The sequence below is a fragment of the Anabrus simplex genome, chromosome 2 (assembly GCF_040414725.1).
Source record: "Anabrus simplex isolate iqAnaSimp1 chromosome 2, ASM4041472v1, whole genome shotgun sequence".
Classification (NCBI taxonomy): domain Eukaryota; kingdom Metazoa; phylum Arthropoda; class Insecta; order Orthoptera; family Tettigoniidae; genus Anabrus; species Anabrus simplex.
The window spans coordinates 782312551-782332136 of NC_090266.1; the positions used below are offsets into that span (position 1 = coordinate 782312551).

At 39.7% G+C, this 19586-nt stretch overlaps 1 protein-coding gene across 2 annotated transcripts in view; it reads left to right on the forward strand.

The window, feature by feature from the left end:
* Positions 1–19586, forward strand: part of LOC136864457 (tRNA methyltransferase 10 homolog A) — a 110439-nt gene that overhangs the window by 76223 nt on the left and 14630 nt on the right. The window lies entirely within an intron of this gene.

Genomic DNA, 19586 nt, shown 5'->3' on the forward strand with positions numbered 1-19586 from the left:
GATTTTTTATATTTTTTTTATTGTGATGCACGCTACATGAGACCTGGCATTGTCGTGCATGAGTACGAATTCAGGGCCAACACCATATGCAGGAACCAACACATGCTGTAGCAGTATCTGTACAATGTACCCCGCAGCGGTAAGATTACCACAGACGCCGACAAGATCCATATGGCCATCAGTACTGGTGCCACCCCACACATCACAGAACCTTGTCCGAATCGGTCGCCTTCCCGGACAATGTTTGGCACGTACTGCTCACCACAGGGGTCTCCATACACGTTGACGCCCATCATGCTGTGTCAGGGGAAATCTGGACTCATCTGTGAACAACACAGTTCTCCATTGGCGAACCTGCCAGTTGACGTGGGTACGGGCAAACAGAAGGCGAGCTGTGCGATGTTGCTGCGTTAAACGGGGCACTCGAACAGGACGTCTGGGTCGTAAGGACACTTCCCTCAACCTGTTCCTTACTGCCGATCAGACACCGTGACTCCAGTGACCCTCCTGAAGTCTTGTTGCAGTTCTCTGGCAGTTGCTGAACGACACCGCAACGCACAGATGGTCAGATATTGGTCATCCTGTGGGGTTGTCATGCGTTCATGACCTTGTCCAACCCTCCTTGTAAACTGGCCTGTCTCATTGTAGCGATTCCACAAGGAGTGAATACCTGATGGAGAGACATTGAGATCCACAGCAACACGACGAAAAGTCCATCCTTCCTGGATCAAAGTGATGACCCTTGCGACTTGAACCTCGTTAAGATGTCTCATGGGATGTGCTGGTTGATGTACAATGTGCTCAAATGACCGCAGTAGTCTGTGTACCTCACAACAACACATGGATGCACCGCTATTCACATTGTTTTGAGGGGTCACCTGACATTTTAATGCATGGCTACTCCTACAGATGGAGTATAACTTTGATTTGACATATACCCTGAGTAGCTAAGGTCTTAAGGTATGCTGTACGACCATTGGAACCCCATCTACAAAATTAACGTTCCACATACCATACATTACAAAACACGTTCCCTTAATTTTTTTGAACTGTGTAGTATTTTTTAATTCTTTGTTTAATAATGTGTTCAGTTACAAGTATGTTATTGGGTTGTAATTTATATATTTAGTATTCAACAGACTAGAGAACTTTAAGTTACGTACAACTTCTGCCTACATAAAACGTATCCAGCCCTAAACAGCAGTTTTTACCCATATCACATGTAACAATCTCTTCCATTCAGCCATGCCATCCAGGGCAAATGGATTTATTAAACACCTAAAGCCTGTCTCCTGCATTGACAACTTGAGGAAGATCGTTGCTGCAAAGGGTTACCCCACCCAATTGGTTGACTATCAGTTTTCCCGAGCCATGAACCCTGTCCCCAGACTCCCCAAACCATACATTTGCAGCTCAATTTCTCATTGGGAGGTTCCGGGCAGCTAACCTCCAAGTGAGCCAAGTAACTGCCCTGATCGAGATATATATATATACTAGCTGATGTACCCGTGCTTCGCTACGGAATTCTAAATTTGATACAGAATTCTAAGTTAGGTAGTGTAAACGTTGTGAGCAAGATTGTATTAAGTTGCAAAGCTCTTGAAGTTGCCCTAGAAGCACGACGGGCAAGTCGCCAACGTCTTTTCTCATATGAAGACTGGGTTAGGGAATTTCCATTGTAATGGTAGGCCAGCTTGCCTACTGTCAGTCACAATCAGGTTGGGGAGTTTTCATTATAATGGCAGATACTAACTCTCCGCCTGCCTTTATAGATTCTCAGAAAGACTCTCTTAGTGGTTTTCCCAACTGAAATGAACACGGGTCATTACAATGACGTCAGTAGGAATGGCGCGATTAAAAGCAATGCCTTCATATGAAATACTCGATCAAATGAAAAACCACACATTTTCTCACTTTTAGCGAACATTACTGTGCTGCCGAACTAACAGTCCAAAGCTACAGAGATGGAATGACCAAGACGCAGACATCTGTGATCCGTGAACAATCTTCGTCCTTTTTTCGGCGGAGGGGAGGAGGGTTTCAAATAGTGGATAGTCCCAGGGCAAGAACTATGCCCGTTTACTTATGTTTCCTGGGAATACCCGATGAGTTGGAAAATCTCAATTCACTACACTGGCGGGGGAAAGAACTGTCTGACGTGGAGGCAATTTTTCCTCCAAGCCAGAGAAGAAACCACATCTTTGCTGCTAATTTGGAATAAAATTAATGTAGATTTAATGAAAGTGAAGAGGAAGAAGCTTTTCCTAAAAAAACGGCTCTTTTCAGGGTTGAATTTTGAATTATTTAGTGAATTGTGGTACTATAATTTGGAATAGGGCTAAATTGTAACTCCAGACCAGTTCATACTACTACTCCTACTACTACTAACTGAGCCTCTGACTTAAGTGCGCACACTGCTCATTCAAAACAGTGCATCAGAGTAGGTATGGAATAGCTGGCATACTATGATGAACCAGTGTGTTACGTACCAGCAGTATCAGAAAATGTGTGAACCAAAGGATTGGCATGCTAAAGAAGAAAGATATCTAACTCCTCAGCTATTTCCCGCCAATATTCAGTTAGGCTGTTATACTCGGTACACAGCAGTAATCCTATCTATCGGAGTTGAATGTCAGCATAAGAGACAAAGAACATTACAACAAACAACGGTCAGTGTAATGTTATTGTTGATCTATGTTACGCGCTTTCGATATTGTAGGCCTTCACATTATTAATTGTCTTCCGTTTCTGAAATACCACTCTTATCATAGTCAGTACGGTAAAACTGAATAAAACATAAATGATCGGAAAATATATTATCTATAACTTTTGTTATGTAGTACTTTTCCATAGGACCAAGAACATAGGTATTTCAAAATTAAATTTTAGGTGCCTTCCCCTAAACTACCATTCCACCCAGGGCGATTAACGTTGTTTATAGCTTAAACTGTAGTTTCTTATTCCACGTCTTCAACTTTAGCCTTTCTTGAAAAACCTGGTGGTCTTATAGTTTCCTCCTGAGTGGGTTGCGTTCTTGTATATCTTCATAAGTGATCCCCATCTCCTGTAGGTCCCTTTCCACCTCCTTGAACCAAGTTGGCTGGGTCGTCTTATCTTTAAAATAGGTAAAGATCTGGTTCGATAATCATGTGGGTTTCAGTCTTAGCAAGTGGCCATAAAATGCAATTCTCCTTCTCCGCATGACATCAGAGATCTTCTGGACGTGAGTATACAGCTCATAGTTGTGCCGACGTCTATATTCATCTTTGTCTTTAATTGGGCCAAGAATTTTCCTTACCGAGCTCGATAGCTGCAGTCACTTAAGTGCGCCCAGTATTCAGTAATCGGGAGATAGTGGGTTCGAACCCCATTGTCGGCAGCCCTGAAGATGGCTTTCCGTGGTTTCCCATTTTCACACCAGGAAAATGCTGGGGCTGTACCTTAATTAAGGCCACGGCCTCTTCCCTCTCCTAGGCATCTCCTCTCCCATTTTCGCCCTAAGACATATCTGTGTCCGTGCGACGTAAAGAAAAAAAGAATTTTCCTTAAGATCTTTCTTTAATTTCCAATTTTTCCATCAGGCCTTTCTTGTTCATAGCAAGGCATTCCACTGCATACAAAGCCTCTGGTCTTACGACAGTGCAGTAATGTCTGAGTTTTGCGTTCAAGGATATGGACTTTTTGCTGTAAACGTCTTTGGTCAGTTGATAAGCCATTTCCATTTTATTCATGCATGATGTGAAAGCTTCTTTTTCAGAGGTGTTTGGTTCTATCCACTCGCTGAGATATTTTAACTTATCTGTCCGTTTGATTGCCCCCTGGTTTACTTATAGCTCTCCTGGTGCTGCTTGATGTTAGTTATGAATTGCGTTTTCTCCAAAGATACCTGGAGGCCTGCTTTTTCTGCGTGTGTCTTGGGGTGATTAATTTGCTTTGTAGCCATGTCCAAAGAATCAGAGAAAATTGCTAGATCATCTGCAAAAGCTAAGCAATCAGTTGAAAGGTTCATGTTCTTGTAACCCAATCTCACACCATTTTGGAGCCCATCATTGTTAATTTCATTGTGCCACTCACGGAGGACTTTTTCAAGGATGCAATTGAAGAGTGGGGGCAAGAGCCCATCTCCCTGCCTAACTCCTGTCTTTATCTTGAAAGAGTCTGAAATTTCTCCTCTGAAGTTAACTCTGGAGGTTGTGTTAGTTAGGGTCTGTTTGATGATTGCCCTAGTTTTGTTATCCAAGCCAAGTTCTTGAATAAGCATGATTCTATCAATAGAGTCATAGGCCTTCTTGAAGTCGACGAAGGTGACAACAAATTTCTTGTTCCTTAGTTTCAGATGTGAGAGGATAGATTTCAGATTCATAATTTGCTCAGCACATGAGCGCTCTTTCCTGAACCCTGCTAGGTACTCCCCCAGTTGTGGATCAAGTTGTTGTTCTGCCCTAATCTGCAGAGCTTTTGAGAGAATTTTGTAAGATACCAATAGGAGGGAAATACCACGGTAATTGCTGACATCCGTTTTGTCCCCTTTCTTATGCAGTGGGTGAATCAAGGCAGAAGTCCAGTCACATGGAAGTTTCTCAGTTTCCCAAATCTTCTTGATGATGTTAGCCAATTTATCAATCATTTTGTTACCAGCATACTTCCACACTTCAGCAATTATTGAATCCTCACCTGGTGCCTTGTTATTCTTAAGAGACTGGATAATCTGTTTGATTTCTTCTTTCGTTGGAGGGGAAGAAACTGGATGGACGTGTATGTTATCTTCAAATGAGAAAGTGGATACTGGAATTTCACAATTGAGAAGAGATTCAAAGTACTTCGCTAGAATCTGGCAATTATCTCTGACGTTGTAAGCTAGTTTCCCATCCAAGTTTTTGAACTGTAAGCTTCTTGTATTATACTTCTTTAGATTGCGTTTGAAGATTCTGTAGAAGTCCCGTGTGTTGTTTCTCTGGAAATCTTGTTCAATCTGTGTTAGTTGATTCTTGTTGTAGGCACGTTTTATATTACAAATAGTTTTATGCTTCACATTGTCTCTCGTTCACGTAGTATTCCCAGTTATCTTGGTTCTTTACCGAATTCCATTTTTGCCAGGCGAGTTGTCTTTGTTTTACCACTGAATCACATTCATCATTCCACCAGGCATGTTTCTTTGACTTCATCAGTGGGACTGTTTCCTTTGCTGTTGTAACCAAGGTCTGCTGTAGCTCTTCCCAGTTCTGGGGATTCAGGGATTCTAATTTCTTCGAAAATTCAGGACAAAAGCGTAGTTTTTCAGTATCAAATCGATCGATCTTCTTCAAGTGGATCTTTCTGGTGTTTCTCGGAATCAATTTAACTCTGATTTTGGATAAATAGTGATCCCAATCTAGATTGGCACTCCTTAGAACCTTCACATTCTGTATCTCTCTTTGAGCTTTATGGGAGACTGCGACGTGATCAATTTGGAACTCCCTGAGATTGGGATTCGGAGATGCCCAAGTCTTCTGTTTCCTGGGTGGGTGTTTGAAAGCTGTAGATTTCATAACCAACTTGAAGGCCTTACATAGCTCCACCAACCTCTCTCCGTTGCGGTTTGTTCTCTGGTGTGCCGGATAGTTTCCAGTAAGATTTTGGAACTTTCTCTCTCTACCCAGCTGTGCATTGAAATCTCCAAGAAGTATAATCATGTGTTTGTCTGGGATCTTACAAATAACGTCCTCATGATCTTCCCAGAATTTATCTGTTCCTTCTGGGTCTCTCTTATTCGCTTGATTGATTGGCGCATGAACATTCACAATAGTGTAACCTTTGTGCTCTGGAAGGAGTGTGTTGAAATTCTGCTACTAGGTGAAGTGAAGTTAATGACTGAATCCAGAATCCTCCTACTGGCTATGAAACCTGTGCCAAGGTGGGGAACTGTTTTTAGAACATGTTCACCAGTTTTTCCTTGAAAGATTCTGTAACCCTCTGACTCAAAGACTTCATCATCAGTGAATCTGGTTTCTTGAATCGCTGCAATCAATATTTGATGGTGGGGTTTCAATTTGCCAATCTTCCGAAGGGAATTTGTGTTAAAGGTAGCAAAGAAATTCCAGCGTTTGTGTTGGATCTTTCCTGAAGTCTCCGATACCTCCATGCATGCCGGTGCAAGCTCCCCAGAATCCGAAGGCCTGCATGCTTCGCTCAAGGCGAAGGTGGATTGGGTACCACCTGGGGTAGTAGCTTCTGCTGAACTTTCCTGCATGCTTTAGACAGTTGAAAAACTGTAGATTGGGGTCAGTGATATTTCACACTGACCAAAATACTACCAAGGTTGTGAGCCTTGGAGAGCCTCACAATGTTTTCTGGCTAAGAGTAGGCATTTCCTCCTTCTCTAACTAGGTATGGTTTTCCCGCCAATACTCGGGTGGCTGATTACAGTGTTTCCCACTGGGTCATGGGGTCGCCACATCCCTACGCCTGTTATAACTCTGCTACTTTTGACACAGGTGTAGAATAATATATTGGAAGAGGGAAGTGTTTGTAGGAGATTTTATTTGTAAATCTGGTGTTTTAGTAATATCTTCTGTATGATCTGGAGTGTGATGATAGGATATTTTATGTGTATTCCTTGTAACTACCTGACCTGTACAGTGTAAATATTTTTGTAACATATTGTATTAGTAACTAGTAGATTACATTTCTATATTAACTGGAACTGTCCAGAAAGTTTGTGACACGAAATTTTGAACAGGGTGTGTTGGCCTCTGTTAGTTGTGCATTTGAGAAATATGTCCTTACTATTCTGGAAATGGAAGGATAGTGATCCTTCGTGTTCGAGAAAATGGTTCTCAAGATCGCGACCGCTGAAAGAGTTGTGATTGGTCAATCCGGGCAAGGTCCTGTGTTCTGATTGGGTACTCCAAGGCCAGATTACCGAGCTCGATAGCTGAAGTCGCTTAAGTGCGGCCAGTATCCAGTATTCGGGAGATAGTAGGTTCGAACCCCACTGTCGGTAGCCCTGAAAATGGTTTTCCGTGCTTTCCCATTTTCACACCAGGCAAATGCTGGGGCTGTACCTTAATTAAGGCCACGGCCGCGCTTCCTTCCCACTCCTAGCCCTTTCCCGTCCCATCGTCGCCATAAGACCTATCTGTGTCGGTGCGACGTAAAGCAACTAGCAAAAAAAAAAAAAAAAACCCAAGGCCAGATTTCCCTTTAAAAGGGGCTAGGCAGCATTTCGTAGGAGGTCTTAAGTCTCTGAGCCGTCTTGGTCTTGGCCTGCCGAGCCTGCCGAAGTTTCTGACGTCGTAAACGTCTCCTCGGTACCAGCATGGGCTGCCTTGGGTTAAGCGCTGTTGTTTTCTGTCCGGTTTTAAGTTCCATTTAGTTTTCGTTGGTTTATCACAGGAGTTTGCCCTAATCACCACTATTATGTTGCTCAAATTTTGAAAGATTAGTTTGGTTTCCTTTTACCTCCTAGATTGTATTGCCAATTTAGTTTGTAAATTGATGTACCGTATTTGCGTGACTCTTTGAACTTATAGGGAGCTCTCGTCAAAGAATATATACCTATGTGTCTCTAAGAACATGTATCTGTATCTTACGAGAGGTGTATCGGTATTTTCCACTTTGACTGAAACTGTTCATATTTTATTTGTTTTGGTGCAGTCCATTTGGTAAATAATATTTTGAATATCAAATATCACTGTTAAATTTTCCAAAAACCGCAACCTAGACATACCCATGCCCCTCGTAGATTCCCAGTTCCGTCCTACGTTCCTTGTTTGTTATCATCAAGTTGCCCTCACTGATATTTACTTCTGCTGTTTTCACCACAATTCATTACATGATTATGGTGTGTATAGTGTTATAATAGTGTTTAGGTACCTTGTAATTTGATTTTCTTTCCGCCCTTTACATGTGTTTGTGTAACTGCTGAAGTACCGGTTACAACTTTTTTTTTTTTTTTTTGCTAGTGGCTTTACATTGCACCGACACAGATAGGTCTTATGGCGATGATGGGATAGGAAAGGCCTAGGAGTTGGAAGGAAGTGAGGAAGTGACTGTTGTCTTAATTAAGGTACAGCTCCAGCATTTGCCTGATGAGAAAATGATCTTCGGGGCTGCCGACACTGGCATTCGAACCCACTATCTCCCGGAGGGAAGCTCACAGCCGTGCGCCCCTAACCGAGCCAACTCACCCGGTGACTCTGCTACTGAGTAGCTGTGGCCTTTCTAAGAATTTGAAGGCTTGCATGTTTTGATGCCATTCTGCAGATTTGGGAAACTTTTTGTAGAGGATAATCGAATGCCATTCTCTCTTCACCCGAGATTCAGTGACGTTACACACAGGTACTGTACAACCAGTCGCCGCAGCTGGCGATGTATGATGAAGAGGCGGTCGTTTATATTGTCAACGAGTTTTGTGTGCCCGCGCCTGCGGGTGAAAAGAAACAGCGTGGTTACTGCGGTAGTTGCCAGTGGTGTTCATTACTGTCAGGCCGTGAATGCAAAACGACCCTTGATTTTTCACGACATTCTGAGAAAAGAACGCCGTCTTGGATTTGGAGAAATACGGTATTACTCCAGAGGCTTCTGTAGCAAACACTTCAGTTTTCTTTACAAACGGCATCACCTAACCTAACCGTATATGTATCATGAAAACATATTTCAAACGCATGTAGAGAAATAACCTGCTCGCTAAAAATTTACATGGTAATAGCCTTTTGGAAATTTAACTAGACGCGAAAAAACATAAACTATCCTCTGAAATCAGTGATGTACTCTGCCATATCTTGAGGTGCATCACATTCTTACTTAATTTCAATATATAACATTAAAATTAAGAGATTGTTTACTTCAGCCTTTATTTTTAATGAGTTAACAACTGCTATTGGCCACGTTATTTATGCGTTTATTACAAAACATGTTATCCTCTTTCGTTTCAAATTTTCTTTAGAGAACAGCAGTCGACGGGTATTACTAATCGATTCCGACATTGCCTTCGAATGTCGACGAGAGCATAGCATGAACACCAATTGTATTTTTAGTAAGTTGGGAGTATATTAATTGCTATGTCAAGACTGCAAAAAAAATTATGTAGGGGAGTCGGGAAGAAGTGTGGTAGAATGCTATAAAGAGATGTGAATGCAAGAAGACATTCTAAATACTCTATCATGTGCAAACATATGTATGAAAACAATCATCATTTCACTAATATTGAACGGGACATGGTTATATTACACCAAAGGTGAACAAATTAATGCCTTTGATAAATTAGAAATTGACAAGTTGCAAAAGTTTGGCAGTGAAAATAGCCTTAATGAACACATGGCAGAGGATAATCATTTAAATTGGTGAGCCAATATTTTAGAAAAGAGGGGAGGAAAAAGGGAATGAGGGTAAGCACATGGGGGGGGGGTAACATGACGATAACAACATGTAGGCACTACCCTCGCCTCCCCCCCCACCCTCTGGCCGTACCTCCCACTCCAACTCACCTATCTGTCATCGAACAACTTACCTTGGCTCTATATCCATCTGACAGCTGCGTGTCAGCTTTGCACATCCACTTGTTCTATAATATCGGTAAGTTTTAATCATTTTTACGTGCTGTACTCTCATTTCGTTTACATTATGGTCACACACTTACATTCACTATATTTTCCCTCCTTTGTACAGACTATGTAAGGTTCGTGTCAATCTGACAGCATAAACATTTATTTACTGAAGGAAACGGCTTCACAACTTGTTCAAACACCATATTATATTATTTTTAATATGATCCAATTTGATTTCAATAAGGAAGCATTGGATTAAGGACACATTTGACATTATATCACAACAGTGCTCAAAATTTTATTTACAAAGACACCTCTAATGTTGTGTTTGTATGGAGATGACAAGATGGACTTTACTTCCATACCATAATCTATCAATTTTGAATATGTTATATTGTATATGTTACAGATTTAGTTTTCTTTGTTGGGGAGGGGGTTGCATCTGTTTCATTAGGTCTTAATGTAATAAATGAATTTTAACCTATATAGCTGACGAAGAGAATTAACATATTTCTCAAAACATGTAGTGTACCGTATATTCTAAAGTGTAAAATGTAAATAAATTTTAATACATAGTACCGTAAAGTGAGGTAACTTCGGCCATACAGGGTAACTTCGGCCACTGGTGAATAGCAAGACCTATTTTCTCCTCCCTCCTATACTGAAAAAGATGAACCACTTGCAACAAATAAAATGCACATACAGTAGAATGCTCTATCAACACTCGGTAGTCTAAGAACATTGGCGGGCTCATTGTTGAGTGAAACAATTTTTTTCGCAGCCCTGACTATTGTCTTGTCTGGCAACAGCAGAAAACAAACTGTTCTCTAGCCCCAGCATTCGATTCTCCATTCCAGTGGTTTATGGAGTCAAAATGTAAGTACGTCTGGTAACTGATCAACAAAATTTGATGTATTTTATTGTAATAGGTTTTTCAGGGAATAGTTTTGTGGAGAAAGTTGTCCTCTTCCGGGGTAACTTCGGCCATTCCAAGAACACTCAGGAAAATATTACGTGGCCATGGGTATTGTAATTACAATCCTGTTTACTTCAAGAATGCTTTAGAAAAGATTAATAAAGGCACAATAACAATAAATGGGGAAGTTTATCCTGAAAGGGATGGGAAAGACGGTTCCCATTTTGAATGATAAATAGACAGATATCAGTTGACATGGACAATACACATTTAAGAACTTGATTGACGGCCCAGATATTTTCTAATTTGGAAGGCAGTGTATTATGAGGACAGTCTACAAGATTGTTTCTTTTCCGACCTCCTTTTATCTCCATATAATTGGGATTTATGATTTTCGTAACTTTTATTTATTATCTTTTGTACCATTACAAATATTTATGCAATGCAACATGTAATTTGTAATGTCATACAATGCTTGTACGCTTAGGCTAAGTAAAATAGTTTCTTCTTTGGGGAAAATGTGAATTTGACCACTATACATCTGTTTCACTACAAATCATTTTAATTTGTTTGTGATTGTTGATACTGGGTGTTCTGCAGGTTTTTAAAAACATTCATGGGGGCTGAAGTAACACTACATCAAAGAAAACTTCATTTCTTGAGTTATTATTATCTTTCGATAATCATAATTCATTACTGAATAACAATTAGAATGATCTTCATATTTAAAAATGAAGAACAAACATGGCAGAACTTATATTATATTTTTCAGAAAATTAGAGGAAATATATCACATTTTAATTTTAAAAATATACAAGAAAGTGGCCGAAGTTACCCCGTTTTACGGTATTGACTAGTCAGATTACCCATCTCTCTGTTTACAAGAAGATGCTGTCACAATATTTGAACATGTTGCACACAACATTGTTTCCACTGAGGCTTTGCTTCGTACTGAATTTAATGTATTAATTAATGCTCTATTATGCTCAAATAAAATTGTCACACATTTGCTCACTACACCAACACTTGTAGCACTATATCTAGATGATGTACAGTCGCTTTCCGTAAATTTAAATAAGATTTGTATGAACGTCACATTGCAACAGTGCTCAGCATTTTATTTGCAAAGACGCAGCTGTAATGTCGTGTTTATATGGAGATGACAAGTTGGACTTTACTTCCATACCATTATTTATCAATTTTTAATATGTTATACATGTTACAGATTTAGTTTTCTTTGTTGGGGAGGGGGTTGCGTCTGTTTCATTCGGTCTTAATGTAATATATGAATTTATCCTATATAGCTGATGAAGAGAATTAACATATTTCTCGAAACATGTGCTATATATTCTAAAGTGTGAAATGTAAATCATTTTTAATACATAGTATTGACTATAGGATGCTAAAAGGTTAGTTTTTTCAACCTATTCAATACATATAAATTTTATTAATTAGGAATTTATTATTGATTCCACTTGAGACATGTTTCGCCCTTCATTGAGGGCATCATCAGTCAAAATATCACCCCAAGGTAAACTTACTTGCCATAAACCTTTCTTACACACTAATTAATACTATTAACATCTCAATTACAGATAACTTCCACTGCATACAATACAACTTTCAACAACACGCCGGAACCCAGCGCACATCGGCACAAATATGGCGTGCCACTATGGCTCCTCTTCGCAGTCAGAATGAGAAGATGCCTCACCCCAGCTTTAACGCTCTGACTCTGCAGTTGCCGTATACATTCTAATCTCTCCACAGCAGTTCACAACACAAGCAACTCTATTCTTTCTCACCAGACCAGAAAAGAACAATAACTTCATCCCGAAGTCCGCCATACTTTATTCCACGGAACAACATCAATTTATCTCACCGGCATTTCACACCGATGTCTTCACATCACATTCGATGCTACAGAAGTCAACTAAAAGAATAAGCGAAAGTTTCAACCCGCAACATTTTCATAATTAGCAATTACCCATATAACTAGCAATTACCCACTAATAACTGTCACCATTGTTGCCGTTCAAACGCACGGAATACCCATGAATCTCCATCCACACTGACCAGTCTCCGTACCGATCTCGGCACTACAACTGAAAAACTTCCAGCTTGATGCCTATAAAACCTCATTTGGCTATGAAATATTTCCCTACCCCCGGTGATTTTAACTAAATTAAACTGCTCTACATATTTCTGAAATGTCAACACTAATTCCTTCTTCCAACCTCTAAAACATCAGGACGCACTTGGTACTAAAAATTTTTTTATCCTTGCACACCAGCTGCTCTTTTGTAATTATGTATATATTTGTAAATTCTCAACTATTCAATTAGATAATGTAATTACTATATAGTTACCAACTATTGACATTAGTTTCTATTACAAACATTTACGCTGAATGTTATAATGTAAATATTTTTAAAACTTTATCTCAACTGTTCAATTGAACAATGTAAATACTGTATAGTTACCAACCTTTGACATTCATTTTTGGTTACAAACATTGACGCCGAACACTACACCTTTTCTCCCTTAATTGTTTTAATGTAAATATTTTTTAACTTTTTATTTCCCTATGATTGCGTCAACTGTTTCTCCAGAGCACCACTGCCGAACTCTACTATGTTAATTTTAGGCATTGGTGCTGACTTTTCATCTATAAACCTATATGTTCAACCATCACTTTTGTACAACTATTTCCCATACTTAATTTTTGTAATTGTATTAATAATATGTATTAATTTGTACTGTCAACTACTAACCAGTTACCTGATTTTTTACCTTGAGGTGATATTTTGACTGATGATGCCCTCAATGAAGGGCGAAACATGTCTCAAGTGGAATCAATAATAAATTCCTAATTTATAAAATTTATATGTATTGAATAGGTGGAAAAAACTAACCTTTTAGCATCCTACATTCAGTATCTTCAATACGGATAGCAATGATTTTTAGTATTGACTAGTCGGATTACCCATCTCTCTATTTACAAGAAGATGCTGTCACAAGATTTCACCATGTTGCACACGACACTGTTTCCACTGAGGCATTGCTTTGTACTGAATTTAATGCATTAAATAATGCACTATTATGCTCAAATAAAATTGTCAGACATTTTCTCACTACCCCAACACTTGTAGCACTATATCTTGATGATGTATAGTTGCTTCCCTTAAATTTAAATAAGATTTGTATGAACTTTCTCTCTTGGAGGCCATGGGTTTGAAGCTCGCATGAGCCCATTTGCTACATAATACAGGACGGAAGGGCGTATCATGACCTGAGGTCATGACATGGCAGCTTTTTATTGTCTTGAAAAAACTCTAACACAGAAATGTACTAAGTACATTTAAAAGTGTGCAACAAAGACTTTCTAAAGATAACATCACATGGGGCAGTGATGCAGAAATTTCTGGTAAAGTAAAAGGACAAACATGGCATTTCAAAATCATGGTCATGAGGGATTCCATTGTTAGACATGTGGGGAAAGTGTGTGGAGGAAGGGGAACCTGGGTAGAGTGTTATCCAGGAATTAAGTTAAGACAGATGTTGAGGAAAGTTGAAGAGAAGGAGGAGGGAAAGGAGAAGGTGATAATTTTTCACATTGGTACTAACAACGTAAGGTAAGCAGGTATAAGTACATAGATAGTTGAGGATGTGTGGGATATGGTTAATGCAGCATGGGTGAAGTTTAAGGAAGCAGAGATTATAAGCAGAATACTGACTGGAACGTGATTGAGGATTTAAATGAGGCTATGGAGTGGGTACATGGGAAACTGGAAGTGAGATTTGTGGATTCTGATGGGTGGGTAGGAGATAGGGATAGCCTAGACTTGAACTGCAGTAATACGTATAAGTTTGGAAGTTTGTTTTGAAGGATTATAGGGAGGTACTTTCAGGGAAACGGGATAGACTAGGGAGCAGTGATAACGATACAGGAATCTGGAAATCAAGTAGGAATGACATAAAAATGTTTAGTATTGAACTGAAGAAGTATTGTAAAAAAAGAATAGTATTAAGTAATTTAATAGATATATACTTACCAGATATTGTAATAGGTGCCTGGCTCCATGGCTAAATGGTTAGCGTGCTGGCCTTTGGTCACAGGGGTCCCTGGTTCGATTCCCGGCAGGGTCAGGAATTTTAACCTTAATTGGTTAATTTCGCTGGCACGGGGGCTGGGTGTATGTGTCGTCTTCATCATCATTTTATCCTCATCACGACGTGCAGGTCGCCTACGGGAGTCAAATCGAAAATACCTGCATCTGGCGAGCCGAACTTGTCCTCGAGACACTCCCGGCACTAAAAGCCATACGCCATTTCATTTCATTTCATTGTAATAGGAGTTAAATCATGTGATATGATATAATGGATGCAGAAATATTCTCATGAAACTAGTGTGTTAATTGTAGAGACAGGATAGGAATGGTAGGAGAAGAGTTTTCACTCTGGTGAAAGAAGAATATGTAAGCTATGAAAATGTCAAAGATGACAAACATAAAATTCTAGGTGTAAGACTCACCTCTATAGCTAATATGCCACTAGATGTTTTTCGAGTGTGCATACCTAGAAATGGTGGCACAGATGCAGATTCAGAATTATTTGATAAGATAATCAGCTATGTGGGAAACAATACGGAAAGGAACGTGATTGTAGCGGGTGATCTAAATTTACCAAATGTGAATTGGGAACATAATGCGAATGACAGGTAGCATGACCAACAAATGGCTAATAAGTTAATCTGGGAAGGACAGCTGAATCGGAAAGTGATGGTACCAACTAGAGCGAAGAATATTCTGGACACAGTGCTGGTAAAACCAGAAGAGCTCTATAAAGAAACTGAAGTAACAGATGGTATTACTGATCACGAAGCTGTTTTTATTGTAGTTAAAAATAAATGTGATAGAAAGGAAGGTCGTAAAAGTAGGACTATTAGGCATTAACATATGACTGATGAGGCATTCATGAGGGAAATTTTAAAAAGTAACTATAATCAGTGGAAAACGGTAAATAAAAATATAAACTGATAATTGTTGAGGAATTTGAAAACAGGTATGTACCTTTAAAGGTGGTAAGGAATTGTAAAGGCCCACTATATTATAACAGAGAATAAAGAGACTAAGAAGGAGGTACGGGTTGGAAAGAAATATAATTAGAAATTGCTGTGGAAGTAAGTAGAAATTGAAGGATCTTACTAGGAAATTGAATTTACCAAAGAAGGCAACTAAGGATAACATACCGAGCTCGATAGCTGCAGTCGCTTAAGTGCGGCCAGTGTCCAGTATTCGGGAGATAGGTTCGAACCCCACTGTCGGCAGCCCTGAAGATGGTTTTTCGTGGTTTCCCATTTTCACACCAGGCAAATGCTGGGTTTGCACCTTAATTAAGGCCACGGCTGAGTGAAAAGTGGAAAGGTATGTATTTTAAAGCAGAAACAGTTGCTAAGGAGGACCTTCCATGAATCATTAATGAACAGGAGGAGTGTGTATGTGAGGATCTACAAAAGGCAGAAGTATTCAGTAAGCAGTATGTAAAGTTGTTGGTTACAGCGATAATGACCAGATAGAGGAGGTGACTAGTACTAATGAAGTATTGAAATTTACCTACAATAACAAAGACTTTTACAATAAGATATAAAAGTTGAAAACTAGAAAGCAGCTGGAGATGATAAAATATTAGGGGATATACTAAAGACAGTTGGTTGGGATATGGTAGAATATCTTTAGAATTTGTCTTATTACTGTTTGCATGAAGTAGCCATAGCAGATGAATGGAGAGTTGCTATAATTGCCCCCGCGTATAAAGCAAAGGGTGATAAACATACAGCTGCAAATTTCGGGCAGTCAGTTTGACATGTATTGCATATAAGCTTTCAGAAAGCATTCTTTCCAATTATATTAGGGGCCGATGACCTTCGATGTTAGGCCCCTTAAAACAACAAGCATCATCAGCAATTATATTAGACATACAAGAAAATAATGAAGGTATTTTATTGGTCCACCTATTCAATACTATCCACTTTTATGTGGTTACATTTATATACAGCTATATAGTTTTACAGTACATGTTTTGCCCTTTCTAGAGGGCACCTTCAGCCTTTAGTCAATCTTAAAGAACAACAATGTTGTGAGATGGACAACAGGCAATCGTATGATGATAAACGGGTTAAAAGTCAGGTTGTTTCACTAATAGGAAAAGTTCTCTCAGTTTTAATTACTGCATTGATTGGGTGAAAGTTCCTTATGGGAATCACTGTAAATCACTTGGTAGTAGGTTCGAATCCCACTATCGGCAGCCCTGAAAATGGTTTTCCGTGGTTTCCCATTTTCACACCAGGCAAATGCTGGGGCTGTACCTTAATTAAGGCCACGGCCGCTTCCTTCCAACTCCTAGGCCTTTCCTATCCCATCGTCGCCATAAGACCTATCTGTGTCGGTGCGACGTAAAACCCCTAGCAAAAAAAAATCACTTGGTACGGTTACCAACACCAGACTGTGCACGTAACTTACGAACATCATAGGGACATTCACCTCCAAATTAATTAAACAATAGATCACTACATTGATAATAAGGAAAACCTATTCAAAGTACGAAGTTCCTCTTAAAGCTACATAAGTCTTGACCCATATTACTATGAACATACATGAATGTCATTCAAGTTGTTCGTCTACACAGAAAAGGATACCACCTTCAGAATCTTAAATAGCTTGGTCCAATCAACATTATCGAATGCCTTTTCTAGATCTACGAATGCCATGTACGTGGGCTTGTCCTTCTTGATTCGACGCTCTAAGATCAGACGTAAAGTCAGGATTGCTTCACGTGTTCCTACATTTCTTCTGAAGCCAAATTGATCTTCTCCCAACTCAGCTTCAGCTTGTTTTTCCATTCTTCTGTAAATAATACGTTTTAAAATTTTGCAGGCATGAGATACTACACTAATGCTGCGATAGTTTTCACACCTGTCAGCACCAGCTTGCTTGGGAATAGGTATAACAACATTCTGCCGAAAATCGGTTGGGACTTCTCCTGTCTCATACATCTTACACACTAAATGAAATAGCCTTGCCATGCTGGTTTCTCCTAAGGCAGTCAGTAATTCAGAGGGAATGTCATCAATTCCAGGTGCTTTGTTCCTATTTAGGTCTCTCACGGCTCTGTCAAACTCTGACCTCAAAATTGGGTCTCCCATTTCATCAGCGTCAACAACCTCTTCTTTTTCCAGAACCAAATTATCTACATCTTCACCTTGATACAACTGTTGGATATGTTCCTGCCATCTTTCTGCTTTGTCTTCTTTCCCTAGAAGTGGCTTTCCATCTGAGCTCTTAATATTCATACACCTAGATTTCCTTTCTCCAGATGTTTCCTTGATTTTCCTGTATGCAGCATCTACCTTTCCTAGGACCATACAACCTTCGACATCCTTGCACTTCTCCTCCAGCCAGTCTTCCTTAGCTACCTTGCACGTTCTATCCACTTCATTCTTTAATTGCCTGTATTCTCTTCTGCCCTCTTCATTTCTAGCATTCTTGTATTTTCGTCGTTCATCAATAAGGTCTAGTATCTCCTGAGTTATCCACTGATTCTTAGTTGATCTTTTCTTCCTTCCTAACATTTCTTCAGCAACCCTGCTAACTTCATTTTTCATGACTATCCACTCTTCCTCTATTGTGTTTCCTTCAGCCTTTTCATTTAGTCCTTTTGCAACATGTTCCTTGAAACAGTCACTCACACTCTTTTCTTTCAACTTGTCTAGATCCCATCTTTTTGCATTCTTTCCTTTCTTCAATTTCTTCAGCTTCAGATGGCATTTCATGACAAACAAGTTGTGGTCAGAGTCCACGTCTGTTCCTGGGAAAGTTTTGCAATCCAATACCTGGTTTCTGAATGTCTACATAATCATAATGAAGTCTATTTGATACCTTCCAGTGTCTCCAGGTCTCGTCCACGTTTACAGCCATCATTTGTGGTGTTTGAACCAAGTATTGGCAAGGACTAAATTATGATAGTGCAGAATTCAACCAGCCGACTTCCTCTTTCGTTCCTTTGTCCCAATCCAAATTCTCCTACTGTATTACCTTTTCTTCCTTGGCCTACCACTGCATTCCAGTCTCCCATCACAATTAGATTCTCGTCACCTTTGACATATTGTATTAAATCTTCTATCTCCTCATATATTCTTTCAATTTCTTCATCATCCGCTGAACTAGTAGGCATATAGACCTGCACTATTGTGGTGGGCATTGGTTTGGTGTCTATCTTGGCGACAATAATTCTTTCACTATGCTGGTCGTAGTAGCTTATCCGCTGCCCTATTTTCTTATTCATTATTAAACCAACTCCTGCATTACCCCTGTTTGATTTCGTGTTGATAATTCGGTAGTCACCTGACCAAAAATCCTGTTCTTCCTGCCAACGTACTTCACTTATACCAACTACATCTAACTTTAGCCTATCCATCTCCCTTTTCAGATTCTCTAACCTACCACAACGATTCAAACTTCTAACATTCCACGCTCCGACTCGCAGAATGTCAGTATCCATCTTCCTGATGATCGCCCCCTCTCGTGTAGTCCCCACCCGGAGATCCGAATGGGGGACTAGTTTACCTCCGGAATATTTTACCCGGGAGGAAGCCATCATCAGTACATCATTCATACAGAGAGAGCTGCATGTCCTCGGGAGGTGGTTACGGCTGTAGTTTCCCGTTGCTTTCAGCCATGTAGTAGTATCAACACAGCTAAGCCATGTTGAGTATTATTACAAGGCCATATCAGTCAACCATCTAGACTGCTGCCCTTGCAACTTCCGAAAGGCTGCTACCCCACTTTCGATGAACCATTCCTTAGTCTGGCCTCTCAACAGATACCCATCCGAAATGGTTGCACCTGCAGCTCGGCTATCTGCTTCGTTGGGACACGCAAGCCTCTCCACCGTGGCAAGGTCACATGGTTTGCAGGGGAGGTACAAATCATATATGCAGGTAATAATAAATTATATACATTGCATTACATTAACTGAATTCATATAAATGTCTATATACAGTACATGTTTCATGACATAACCTCACAAACAATGCAATCATCCGACTACATAAATAATAATATTAATAATAATAATAATAGTAA